This window comes from Schistocerca piceifrons, chromosome 3 (genome assembly GCF_021461385.2).
Source record: "Schistocerca piceifrons isolate TAMUIC-IGC-003096 chromosome 3, iqSchPice1.1, whole genome shotgun sequence".
NCBI classification, from domain to species: Eukaryota; Metazoa; Arthropoda; class Insecta; order Orthoptera; family Acrididae; genus Schistocerca; species Schistocerca piceifrons.
In genome coordinates this window covers 632585565-632599736 of record NC_060140.1, presented here as the reverse complement: position 1 = coordinate 632599736, position 14172 = coordinate 632585565, and the positions used below count along the sequence as shown (strand labels likewise).

The following is a 14172-nucleotide window of genomic DNA, read 5'->3' as shown; positions in this document are numbered from 1 at the left end:
ATTAGTCTGAAACAGGATTTTTAGTGCTCTTACTCATATCGCAAATGATAGATATAGAATTTTCATCAGTTTATTGTTCATGTTTAGAACCCATTTGCTTTTTAGCTAGGCCTTTCTGGAATGTACTTGTTACTTTCTTCCAATTCCTTGCACTGCACAACATCTTGCAGTTAAAGATGTTGCTGTTAGTCATTGCTACCACTAGTTACTCGTACAGAGTGCCTTAAACAAGACTGGTTGTACGGAATGATGCCAACTGCATGCAAGCACATTGCTCTCCATTTCGTAGAAACTACAGTCTTCCATTTTCTAAATTAAGGAACATTAATGACGACCAGATAAAGGGAGTAAGAAGTATGTGCTCGAGGAGAACAACATTAGGACTAGTTGTTGAACTTCATTCTGTTTCAATGTCTGTTGCATTATATTGTGTCTTACATTGGAGTCTATGTAATATTTACATACAAAGCATACCGGATATGAGACAGAGCACAATGTGTTGCTTCTTTCAGCCTGCTATATATAAATACACCATGTGGTATGATTAGAAAATTATCTTAGATGTACTGTAAAAAGGCTTACATTACAAATGTACATAATGTACAAGAGCTATTAGGACACAAGAGGAAAATTTTCTTAATATTTTACGTGTGGTAATTCTGAAAGCAAAATTTTTGGCTTGATTATGATTGAACGCTGTCTCTAATTTATATGAAAGCTGTATTGGTATTCGCCACTTATGCTAACATACTGAATGTGTTATACCAAAATCGAAGAAACACAAAAGTTATAGTAAAGTCTGAAAATTTGTCAAATAGAGTGAATTTGTAGTTTCTCTTGTGGTTATTTAACAGGGGAGGGAGGGTGGGACTGGGACTGAGGTTTTAGCTGTTCATGAAGTACATTTTCATAACCTGAGTTGATTGTTTAGCAGTATATACAGACTTTTTAGTGAAAGCAAACGTAACGAAGCTGTTTGTTGGTTCAGGTTTACACAAAGCCTCCCATCATAATGGCACTTCCGTATTTAACTACATAAAATGCTCAAAGATGAATATCATATTGAAGATATCTGACACTAGGTATTAACAAGCACGACATTAGAGAGAATTCGTTTATAAAACCGTGTAACTATCTTGACATTAGTAAAACACATAGTGTTAAATATTTGTCATATCAAGAACGTCTCTTACATTTTATGATCCTCAGGTTTCAATTCCAGAAGTCATAAGCTGCATCATGGACCTTAGCATCCTATGTTAAATGAAATACGTGTTAAGTTCTGTAGGTGCCTCTTAGATAATGTAAAAACAATTTGAATTCGGTGCAGTGCTAAACAAACATAAAAGGCTTTCATCTTACAGTGATTCAGTAAACCAAACTAACCATATTTGAATTTATTTGTTGTGAACTTTTTACCATAAATCATATTTAATATGAGTAACATCAGAAATTTGTAGACTCACGGCACTAAACGTCAATCAATTGTATTTGTAAATTCGGATTACAGATTTATGACTGTCAAGTAGTAATCATATTGTAAGTAAATTAAACATTCTTTTCTCTCTGTATTGCACTGCAGTTACTTTGCGAGATTAGTCTCGACAGTAGTTATCAATTGTGCAAAAAGCAATTATTACTATATTTTTGTTTTGAAAGGTTCAAGGCCTGTTTCTCTGCATGTTGAGGTAGTCGTTATCTCACACACACAAATCCGTGACTTTAATGATTATTTGTTTATCTCCAATTGCAAATAAAATGTGAGGATATGAAGAAAATAATTTGATGCCTGGTTGCAGGTAACATAATACATCGAAAAACCAACCGAAGTATCGACACAAAGTTGAACTATCCGAATTAACCAAATTCCCCCATGAGGAATAGAAAGAAAGAAACACAGCTTTCTGTATATCAATTTGATTGGGAATGAACATTATGTAAATTTTATTCACTGTTTCGTGTAGGTATCTCTTTGTATCATGTAGAAAAATGAAACGATGCAGTTGCATTTCAAAGATTCAGTTACCCTGTTGTACACAACTGCTCATTTCAGATTGTTGACAGTGATCTTACTATTAAATAATGTTGAATTTAACTAACTATATCTGCCACTCATGATGTATATTTAATTAATGTTCAATTTTGGAACAAAATAACCGCTTACAAAGCCAATCACAAAGTGAGTTATGTGATTTATCTCCACCATCATACAAGATCTTAAGTGTCCAATGATCGTTACTTGTATAATTTAAGTACTCAGTAATATTCTAACATAATCACAAAGATAATGTTGTGCCATTTTCGACATGAATAAATTTCTCTTGTATCTGGTACATCTAATACAATCCCTATGTTTACTTTCATCTGAGATTGTTTAGGAAACTTATTAAATGAATCATTGAAAATCCACAGCAATATCTTTGTCTAACGATACATTGTTCTACCAAGGTTCTGCTGATGATGAAGATAAAGTTTGTCAGGCGTGATAATATTTGGGAATGATGAAATCATGGTACTTGCAACGAAATGGATGTCGTATTACTTCATGCTAGTGGATTACTCTTCCCTTGCACCTACTATAGGCATAGAATTTCGTCCCATTCATGTTTCATAGATGATTTTCACCTGGTACATGTACCTCAGTTCCATAATCGTAGCACTTCTTTTATTAACATACAATATCGATTCGCTGGTTCTGAGAGTAATGGACCTAAACCAAAACTCTCCAAGACCCATCTATGTGATCGTTTGTACTATCTACTGTTTAATCACTCTGTTCAGAACTAAAGCCGGCATTTGAGGGATTGCATGTAAATCCGATAGTTAAGTTTTGATAATGATGCCATTGTTTCATAACCCCTACTTTACGAAAATTAAATCTGAATATTCCCTACATAATATAAGCCCTACAAGCAGCTTTTGTAGCCACATGTTCTATGAAGAAATTTTACCTTTAACTATGTAGTGGCTTATTTTTAGGACAGTTCACATCTGCTTTAGTGTTCATAGTGAAAAATTTAAAATTTGGACTTTCAAAGTGCCTTTTCCTAGACAAAAAAGAAAACAAGCAGAATGTTCTCAATTACTGCAGTATTTATCCATCTATATTACGATGGAGAAAAGAAAACTTACTGGAAATGACAACTGGAGATCTAAACAGCTCTAATTACTTCCTTTATCACTAAATTATACTGGCTGTGTGCAGGGAACTGTAATGTTACTTCATTACTTATATCTTGTAATTCATTTTACTTTTGTATTTGCGTATGGTTCCTAGATAAGGTACTGAAACTCTCACCAGTTGACATCATAATCAGTTAATGATCATAGTAATTCTTTAGTTGTTATTTTAAGTAGCTGATTCGAGTCATTTTTCGGTAATATCCACTGTGAAGAATAGAGCAGATAACTTTTATTTAAGAGTTTTGAACTTCTATTAGTACTCCTGCTGAAACAAATTCTTACTCACTGTTATATTACTGAGAGGTGGTGTGACCTATATTACACATGACTGTGAAATAAATGTAGATGTGACAATAAAATAGAATAGTTTAAAGAGAAGGTAACAAGTACAACATCTTTCTTACAACACTAATACGAAAGTTGTTGAATGAATGTACAGCTATTCCTAGCTTGGATACTCGCATATGTTACTTTCAGATCATATAGAATTTGGAATTATAATGTCAGTGTAAATATTATCTTGCTAAACCGCCTACAATACCATTGAAAATGCAGTGGAAGATTCAGCGAACCTCATGACACTTACAAACTGTTTTGATACAGATTCTTTCAGGATGGTTGTGTCCAAATTAAGATTCATACATATTGGTGAATACTAGAAACGCAGGAAGGACGTTAACGATTAATGTCACAATAAAAATGTGGTTACCAGTTTGTATTCTCGTTTTCGTCATCAATTACTGAAAAAGCAAATACTTCATGAAATAATGACTCACAATGATAGAGAAGTTTGTGAATGATCGTTGATCTTGTAATACAACGCCTTTCGGCTAATCGGTCGATTTCATTACACACTTTATACAGTACAATTTTAGCCTAAATTCGATGTACTAAAAATTTAAAATTTTAGAAAACATCAATAACAATATAGTTACCAAACAATGAACGAGAGGATGAACTACATATCAAGTGTTGTCATACCCAATCAGATAAAATGAAAGTATTTTGCTGCTAGACTCAGTCGCTCAATTGTTAGGTCAATAAGGTACTGTGTATCAAAAGGGCAAATAACAGCTTACTGTAACACGCATACACTGACATAGGTAGGCCCTCACACTGTGGTATAATGAACACCCATATTAGAACAGTAATTCTTACCATATTAAAAATATACTTTCTACGTTCCGGTCAATACTCGCCTCCAACAATCGTCATTTGATGACAACATTTCAAAAATTTGCAATTTTTATCAGTAGCCTACACCTTTCCTTTACATACCTGGTGACGAGACGCTATGTATCTGGTGATGAACGACAATATATTGCGCGTTATTTTATTAGATGTTCTAGATATATAGGTGTCAACAAACTTGTGTAACAGTAGTGTACTGCAGGTTTTAAGAGATCTGATATAGGCTACAGCAGAAGCTGGTCGTGGGTGAAGTGGAATTGAGCACATGTAGATGCGATAAACTTTCAGAACCAATACGTATATATTTATTTATATTTTCAAATCCCCACTAGAGAACTTAAGGTCATATCATTAATTCTATCCGCTGAAGCAATCATATCTTACCTGTTACTGAGTCGTCACATTTAATGTGCTCACAGTTATGACAAAGGAATGGTTTTTAAAGTTTTCTCAAATAGTACTCTCACGATACAGCTTTAGCAATCCATATTTCATTTACATTACTTGATTAATATAACATATTACTGCCCGTATTACTGCCCACATGATCAATGTTATCAACAAAACAGGGATAAATATCCCGTCATTAATTACTAAATCGGCCACCGATCGCGAAGAACCGATTACAATTCGGAAGAAAATCGGTCAATGTGAATGAAAGAAGTGTTTAGTAACTGTGTTATGCAATACAGATTCCTGTAAGAGGGACATTCTCTTATGAATAAGACTACTGTGTATATGAAGACTTTTAACCGGTGATGTCTGTATCCCAAAAGCGCCTGCATCTACAACACATCAGACCAGTATATGTAGACAAACATCATGATACCAAGGACACTGAAAGGTACATGGTGCAACACTTTGAAATGATCTCCTAAATGAGGAAATAAATACAGATGACATAAAATGGAGAATATTCTTGGCCAATAACAAAAGCAGAAACTTTGTTATCATGGAATATCTTTAACTTTCTTGCCATTAAATGCGCATATAATTTTCAAATAGTTACCAAAATGTGATATTTGTTATTGGTAGGAAGATATAATATCATAATAAGGAACGAGCTAGCAATAATTTATCAGATTTCTTACATACACTGAGGACAGCTAATACTATTATTAAAGTCTGTGGTTCTAACGCTTTTTGTGAATTCATCCATTTAATTCCGTGGAAGCACAACACATTTCCGAAACACTTCCCATTGCTTCACACAATGATTTGCATCTTAACTCAGCGAACTGTCAGATGACCTACCGAACTATATGTAGAGGCAGTATGCGAATACAACCGCTATTATGCTATTTTCTCATTCGTAGAACTAATGTCTCACCTACAGAAGATGTATGATAATTAGTAGAGAATATGGAATACGGGTAGATACTTAATATAAAAAGTTCCAAAACATGTATACCCAAAAAAACGAGCAGTTTTCAAAGTATCTGTGAAAGTGCGATTTATAACCACACTCACTTAGTTACTAAATCATGTCATTGTTGGCAAAAAATGAATTTTAAATGCAGAGTGAGAATCCTACGGGGTCAGATTTCATATTGGTAAATTTAGCGTGAAATACAATAGTGCGTCAGCGCCATACATGTTACAGTTTACTGTACACTTGTAGATGGCAAAGGAGATGTTCTACATGTCTTCCTCGAAACTGGAGTCAATACTACACTCGTCTCTATAGTTACTTACGAATTCTTTAAAATATCTATGATGATCTCGTGATTCCTGACAGGAAAACACAGTTCGCTACACCATTTCTTCAACCGTATCGAGGACAGTGTCATTCACTTGACCTTTGAAATGACACTATAAAAAGATGACCTGAGCTCTGAGGCGAGGTTACCTTAGAGGCCGAGATACAGGTCCTGCCTAACGTATCCATCCTGGACCACAAGTGTGTATTTGCTGTAGTCTTACATTAGCAGAGGAAGGTGCCGCTTCCCAAACATACGTCTACCATGTTCGTAAACCTATGGTCGGGAAGGATATTTGAGGCCGAGTAGATTATTAATTAATCGACAAATACGATTTTCAAAACTTGTACTCGTAATGGCATATTCGTAATTACTGGAACTTCGCTGTCGACTCATTTTTGTAACCTTCTTTACTGGAATGTTTATGAGTCTCCTATCGTATACTCTTTCATGTTTCAGTTCTCACTATAAATTATGACACAATGTGTGTTTATACTAATCAGCCAAAATATTCTGACCACCAACCTACAGTCAATATAAACCCATTTAGCCGATACTAATATCACCTGGCGAGTAGTGACTGCTGGTCCGACACACGCACAGTGCATGCAGTATCAGTGAGCGTGCTGTCCATGTGTAGAATGAGGAGGCCCACAATCTACCTGAGTATGACTGAGGGCAGATTGTGATGGCCAGCAGGCCTGTCACAAGGATCTCGGAAACTGCACGGCGTATCGGGTGTTTGAGGAGTGCCGTGGTGTCTTCAACATGTAGCCAAACAAACGGGAAACTACGTCCAGACGTCGTTGGGTTGGGCGGCCACCGCTCATTACAGATGTCGGATGTCGTAGGCTGGGTGGACTGTTAAAACTGGACAGATGATGAACTGTGGCGGCACATAGTGCAATGAACGCTCTTAACGGTGGGCCTCCACAGCCGACGACTCATGCATCTGACAATATTAGAACTATGACATCGGCAGCTACGACTACAATGGGCACATGTCCATCCGTATAGGACGTTGGCACAGTGGCACAGCGTTGCATGGTCTGATGAATCTCGATACCTTCTTCATCATGCTGATGGGAGGACGCGAATCAATCGTCTGCTAAGGGAACAGCTCCTTGACACCTCTACTGCGGGACGGAGACAAACTGGTGGTGTCTCCATTATTCTCTGAGGAACATTCATGTGGGTATCCATGACGGTCAAGGAGTATCGAAAACTGGTTGCAGAGCATGAATGCCACTTCACGACGATCGTCTCCCGATCCCAGTGGCACTTTTCAGCAAGATAATGCCCCAAGTCACAAAGCCAGGAGTGTGATACAGTCGTTCGAGTAACATAGTGGTGAGCTCCCATTGATGTGCTGGCCCCGATCTCGCTATATCAAACCCCAGTCGAACATATCTGGGATGTGATTGAACCTGGTGTCAGAGCTCATCGTCTCCCTCCCCGGAAATTATAGGACTTAGGTGACTTGTGTGGGCAGATGTGGGGCCAACTCCATCCTGCGACCTACCAAGACCTCATTGTTTTCATGCCACGATACGTCGCTGCTATTATCCATGCCAAATGGGGACGTACCAACTATTAGATAGGTGATCGCATGTTCTGATTGATGAATTTCCGATACATATATCATGGTTAATTGTTAAAAATGCATTTGTAGGCTAAATTCCCAGAGTGAATATTTTATCTTCCGATACTAGATGAGTATGCTCCTGATCTTAAGTCGGTTTGTTGTCAAATCATAACAGTTGCTTCTAAGCAAATGACATATTTTATTAGTTATTGTGGCTCATTAATAAAGCGTTTGATCTGTTATCTACTTCAAAGAAATTGATATAACCTTCAGTAAATATATGTATACCCACTATTCTAGCCAAGCATTGGTCGCTACGTCCTCAGTGATTTTGCGCACTGATCGGCACTGCCGTTCGCGAGAGCGGGGAGTCCCAAACCCAGATGAGCGTTGGGATTAAAACGGCGTTACGGCGGGCAACGATGCGCGGCCGAGAGCATTCAACCGTCACAACAAAGGGAGGGCGTTTTAAATTGCTTCGTTAGTTGTACGCACACAGCCACTTCGCACTCATAATTAAATACAGAGTTTTTAAAGAGCTCCTACCCCCATAGAATTAAAGACTGTCGACGACTCCGGATAAGAACTATATATCCTATTATGACAGTTTTGGCAAAGGCAAACTAAGAGACTGCTTGAATTTCTTTTCGAACACAATAGAGGAAACTAAACGTTAATACACCAAACGTTAGAGGCGTCCCGAAATTTCATCCTCGAAAATGATATACAGACTTCCCAGAGGCTATATGTACTTTAGCTCAGCAAATGGTGTGTGACAAAAAGTTTCCATCGTTAGCCCATTTCACGTTAGCTGCAACTTAAACTGTCCTTAACACAGTAAAGGAGGGAAAGGAAAATTTGATTCCATTACTAAAAGTTTATCTTCACTTCGAAACATCACCAAGTGAAGATATCCATCAGATTGTCATAACAAGACGCCTCCTGAGACGCGGCAAGGTAGTAGTAGGCATAACGCAATAGGGAATAACAATATTAATGCGGTGATAGTAAACTGCAGGAGCGTCTATGGAAATGTTCCAGAACTACTCTCATTAATGAACGGTCACAATGCCCACATAGTACTAGGGACAGAAAGTTGGCTGAAACCAGATGTAAACAGTAATGAAATTCTAAACACAGATTGAAATGTATACTGCAAAGACAGGCTGGACAGTGAAGGGGGAGGCGTGTTTATAGCGATTAAATGTGCAATAGTATCGAAGGAAATTGACGGAGATCCGAAATGCGAAATAATTTGGTTGAAGGTCACAGTTAAATCAGGCTCAAACATTGGATGTCTCTATAGGCCCCTGGCTCAGCAGCTGTTGTGGCAGAGGAAAATTTTGAAAATATTTCGAGTAGATTTACCCACCATGTTGTAATTATGGGTGGACATTTTAATTTGGCGGATATGGACTGGGAGACTCAAACATTTTTAACAGGTTGCGGGGACAAAGAAACCACTGAAATTTTTTTAAGTGCATTATCCGAAAACTACCTTCAACAGTTAAACAGAGAACCGACCTGTGGTGATAACATATTAGACCCTCTGGTGACAAATAGACCCGAACTATTTGAAACAGTCAACGCAGAACAAGGAATCAGCGATCATAAAGCTGTTACTGCATCGATGATTTCAGCCATAAATAGAAATATTAAAAAAGGTGGGAAGATTTTTCAGTTTAGCAAAAGTGACAAAAAGCAGATTTGAGAGTACTTGACGGCTCAACACAATAGTTTTGTCTCAAGTATAGATAGTGTTGAGGATCAGTGGACAAAGTTCAAAACCATCGTACAATATGCATAAGATGAGTATGTGCCAAGCAAGATCATAAGAGATAGAAAAGAGCCACCGTGGTACAACAACCGAGTTAGAAAACTGCTGCGGAAGCAAAGGGAACTTCACAGCAAACATAAATATAGCCAAAGTCTTGCAGACAAACAAAAATTACGCGGAACGAAATGTAGTGTGAGGAGGGCTAGGCGAGAGGCGTTCAATGAATTCGAAAGTAAAGTTCTATATACTGACTTGGAAGAAAATTGTAAGAAACTTTGTCTTACGTCAAAGCGGTAGGTGGATCAATAGAAAATGTCCAGACACTCTGTGACCAAAATGGTACTGAAACAGAAGATGACAGACTAAAGGCCGAAATACTAAATGGCTTTTTCCAAAGCTGTTTCCCAGAGGAAGACTGCACTGTAGTTCTTTCTCTAGATTTTCGCGCGGATAACAAAATGGTAGATATCGAAATAGACGACAGAGAGATAGAGAAACAATTAAAATCGCTCGAAAGAGGATAGGCCACTGGACCTAATGGGATACCAGTTCGGTTTTGCACAGAGTACGCGAAGGGCACAGGTCATCCCCGTTTTCAAGAAGGGACGTCGAACAGATGTGCAGAACTATAGACCTATATCTCTAACGTAGGTGCCGGCCGCGGTGGTCTAGCGGTTCTAGGCACTCAGTCCGGAGCCGCGCGACTGCTACGGTCGCAAGTTCGAACCCTGCCTCGGGTATGGATGTGTGTGATGTACTTAGGTTAGTTAGGTTTAAGTAGTTCTAAGTTCTAGGGGACTGATGACCACAGATGTTAAGTCCCATAGTGCTCCGAGCCATATGAACCATCTAACGTAGGTCAGTTGTAGAATTTTGGAACACGTATTATATTCGAGTATAATGACTTTTCTGGAGACTAGAAATCTACTCTGTAGGAATCAGCATGGGATTCGAAAAAGACGATCGTTTGAAACCCAGCACGCGCTATCCGTTCACGAGACTCAGAGAACCATAGACACGGGTTGCCAGGTAGATGCAGTGTTTCTTGACTTCCGCAAGGCGTTCGGTACAATTCCCTACGGTCGTTTAATGTACAAAGTAAGATAATATGGACTATCAGACCAATTGTGTGATTGAATTGAAGAGTTCCTAGATAACAGAACGCAGCATGTCATTCTCAATGGAGAGACGTCTTCCGAAGTAAGAGGACTTTAGGTGTGCCGCAGGGAAGTGTCGTAGGACCGTTGCTATTCACAATATACATAAATGACCTTGCGGATAACATCGGAAGTTCACTAAGGCTTTTTGCGGATGACGCTGTGGTATATCGAGAGGTTGTAACAATGGAAAACTGTACTGAAATGCAGGAGGATCTCCAAAGAATTGACGCATGGTGCAGGGAATGGCCATTGAATCTCAATGAAGACAAGTGTAATGTGCTGCGAATACATAGAAAGAAAGATCCCTTATCATTTAGCTACAAAATAGCAGGTCAGCAACTGGAAGCAGTTAATTCCATAAATTATCTGGGAGTAGGATTAGGAGTGATTTAAAATGGAATGATCATATAAAGTTGATCGTCAGTAAAGCAGGTGCCAGACTGAGATTCATTGGAAGAAATCTAAGGAAATGCAATCCGAAAACAAAGGAAGTAGGTTACAGTACACTTGTTCGCCCACTGCTTGAATACTGCTCAGCAGTGTGCGATCCGTACCAGATAGGTTTGATAGAAGAAGTAGAGAAGATCCAACGGAGAGCAGCGCGCTTCGTTTGAGGATCATTTAGTAATCGCGAAACCGTTACGGGAATGATAGATAATCTCCAGTGGAAGACTCTGCAGGAGAGAAGCTCAGTAGGTCGGTACCGTCTTTGTTGAAGTTTCGAGAACATACCATCACCGAGGAGTCAAGCAGTATATTGTTCCCTCCTACGTATATCTCGCGAAGAGACCATGAGGATAAAATCAGAGAGATTAGAGCCCACACAGAGGCATACCGACAATCTTTCTTTCCACGAACAATACGAGACTGGAACAGAAGGGAGGACCGATGGAGGTACTCAAGGTACCCTTCGCCACATACCATAAGGTGGCTTGCGGATTATAGATGTAGATGTAGATGTACATGTAGAAGTACCTAATTTATAATGGCAAATTACTATGATGCTCCGTCCACATTTTTTTTTTGTCATTGGTTTCTCAGTAATATGGTCTCCCATTCAGTTACGCAAAAGTCGTGAACTATAAATCACATCGTGAAGGACTATGGAGGGAGTTGTACGTTAACTGGCAGAAGGAATCTCAAAATCCCTGTGTAAATTATGCGACCAACACTACGATAAAATTGCGTATTTAGTTAAGAGATTTATTTCTGCATCTCATTCTTAACGCGTTAAAAGTTACAAAATTTGGTATTTTATTAGAGTTTCGATTGGCTTGAAAAGCCACTGTTGCGCATCATAGACTACTCACGATTATACAAAACCATGGTTAAATCATATTTAAGGAGAAAAATAGCACAATTACAATATATCAGCCATTGTAATCGACCCTGCGCGACAACTCTTCCATAATTTGGACATTACGCAGTTATTACTTACAGAAAGTAGAGCTTTCGAACTTCTGCGTGCACCGATTGTTTGTCGCTCACTCCGCGCCACTGCAGCCATCTAAAACTAAAACGCTGAGTACCATACAGAGGAGTGGGTAAGACATCTGTGAATTTCTGTTTTCACAACACTAACATGCTTTGCTCATTTCGCTGCTTTTAACATGCATCTGTTGCTAGAGATGGTTTGAACATTTTTAAAAAAACGATAAACAAATGCAGTACAGATGTATGAAACGAATCTGTTTGTCACTAAAGAAGCAGCGTTGCACTATTTAATTATTAATGTAGTTCCTGTGTTCAAATGGATTTGAGCACTATGGGACTCAACATCTATGGTCATCAGTCCCCTACAACTTAGGACTACTTCAACCTAACTAACCTAAGGACAGCACACAACACCCAGTCATCACGAGGCAGAGAAAATCCCTGACCCCGCCGGCAATCGAACCCGGGAACCCGGGCGTGGGAAGCGAGAACGCTACCGCACGACCACGAGCTGCGGACTGCTCCTGTGTTTTTCTCTGGATTTCGAAGGTGCCATTGTCAAATAGACGTAGATTTTGCTAATTTGCTTTTTTCTCCAACATAATCTGCACCTTTAAATTGTGATTCGAAAATCGTTAGCGTCATTTATAATTCTTCAGTTGCTCATGTTTACCCAGTCCGTTCTGTTTTCATTTGACTATCCCGTATTCATTCGATATCGTTTCAACAGTATTGTCGGATTGATATTCGGGAGATGTACAACGTAATTCAGCTCCCCCTACAGGTGGGTTTTGTGCAAGGCAGAGCGTCTTCAAATAGAACAAGAAAGATTTTCATTTTTTTTCTGACTATGCGCAAACTTTGTTCCAAAGAAAAAAATAAAGATTACTTTTTTGTAAGAAATTTTATGCGGTTGATGTTTGTACTGAGATACGTCTTTGCCAGAGGCTGTAGTTTTCGAACAAAAAAATTCAGTAAACTTTTCATCGTTTCAAAAGTAACCATGATACCTGTTAATACTTTTATCTCACTGTGAGACAAGACGGCCAAAGCCCTCATGGAGAAATGTTTGCGGTTTCCTACTGTACAGTGATTATGCCCGGCGTACACCTCTGCATCCGATGAAAATCAACGGCCACCTACGTCTCTCTTCAGTGCAACAAATTTATTGAAATCGCATGGAGAGAAAAAAATTGTTCAAATGTGTGTTAAATCTTATGGAACTTAACTGCTAAGGTCACCAGTCCATTAACTTACACACTACTTAACCTAAATTATCCAAAGGACAAACACACGCACCCATGCCCGAGGGAGGACTCGAACCTCCACATGGAGAGAGATCGGAAGCGGCACACATGTTACCAGTGCTGGATCGGGCACGCTGGAGAAGTTCGCTAGGAAGCCTTTACCCATCCTCCTTACATTCCAGATCTCTCTCCTTGCTATTTCCTTATTTTTGGAACGCTGAAGAACGATATTCGTGGCCATCTATTTATTTCGGATGAAGAGGTGCATGCCTAAGTGCGACCGTGTTTCCGCAGGCAACCGGAAATATTTTCATGAAGGCACTGACAGTCTTTGCCCACTGTGGGATCAATACATACAGTAAACAGTTTACATACATTGTTCCATCTGTCTTGTTTTCATTTGCCGGCTCCTCGTTATGAGAGCGAGGTTCCTTTATTACGCGTTCTTGATATTTTATGTTTTGCATTTGGAATAACATGCCCTCGAGCAAAATTTCAATACACATCGTGCAGATGTTCCCATTTTCCACGTCTTCTACATCCCTAGAATAAGAAGTTCTGGTTGTTACTCCGCAGTACTCTACTTCGCTCTCGGGCATTAGGGTGGGGCTACTGACAGTCGGATCAGGCGAAACTTTAAATGTTGCACTTTCAATAGGTCATAACTGCGTACTATGACATTATAATCTTGATTTTAGCGCAGAGGTAGTTGCTGAGGGTGACGTCTTGCAAGTATTCTCTTTCATCCTTTAAACATGATGTCAAGTTGGGGATTTTTCTTGTCAGACACTATTTTATCTACTGTTTCGTATAAACTCTCTAAGTAACTTCACTGTTTTCAGAGAATTTTACCCGCTGTCTATTTACATGGAATAGTGGAAACAATTAATGGTTA

At 38.9% G+C, this 14172-nt stretch overlaps 1 protein-coding gene across 1 annotated transcript in view; it reads left to right on the top strand.

Moving 5' to 3' along the window:
* LOC124788906 (glycine receptor subunit alpha-3-like) overlaps nucleotides 1-14172 on the top strand; it is a 723618-nt gene that overhangs the window by 348 nt on the left and 709098 nt on the right. The gene's annotated exons all lie outside the window — the stretch shown is intronic.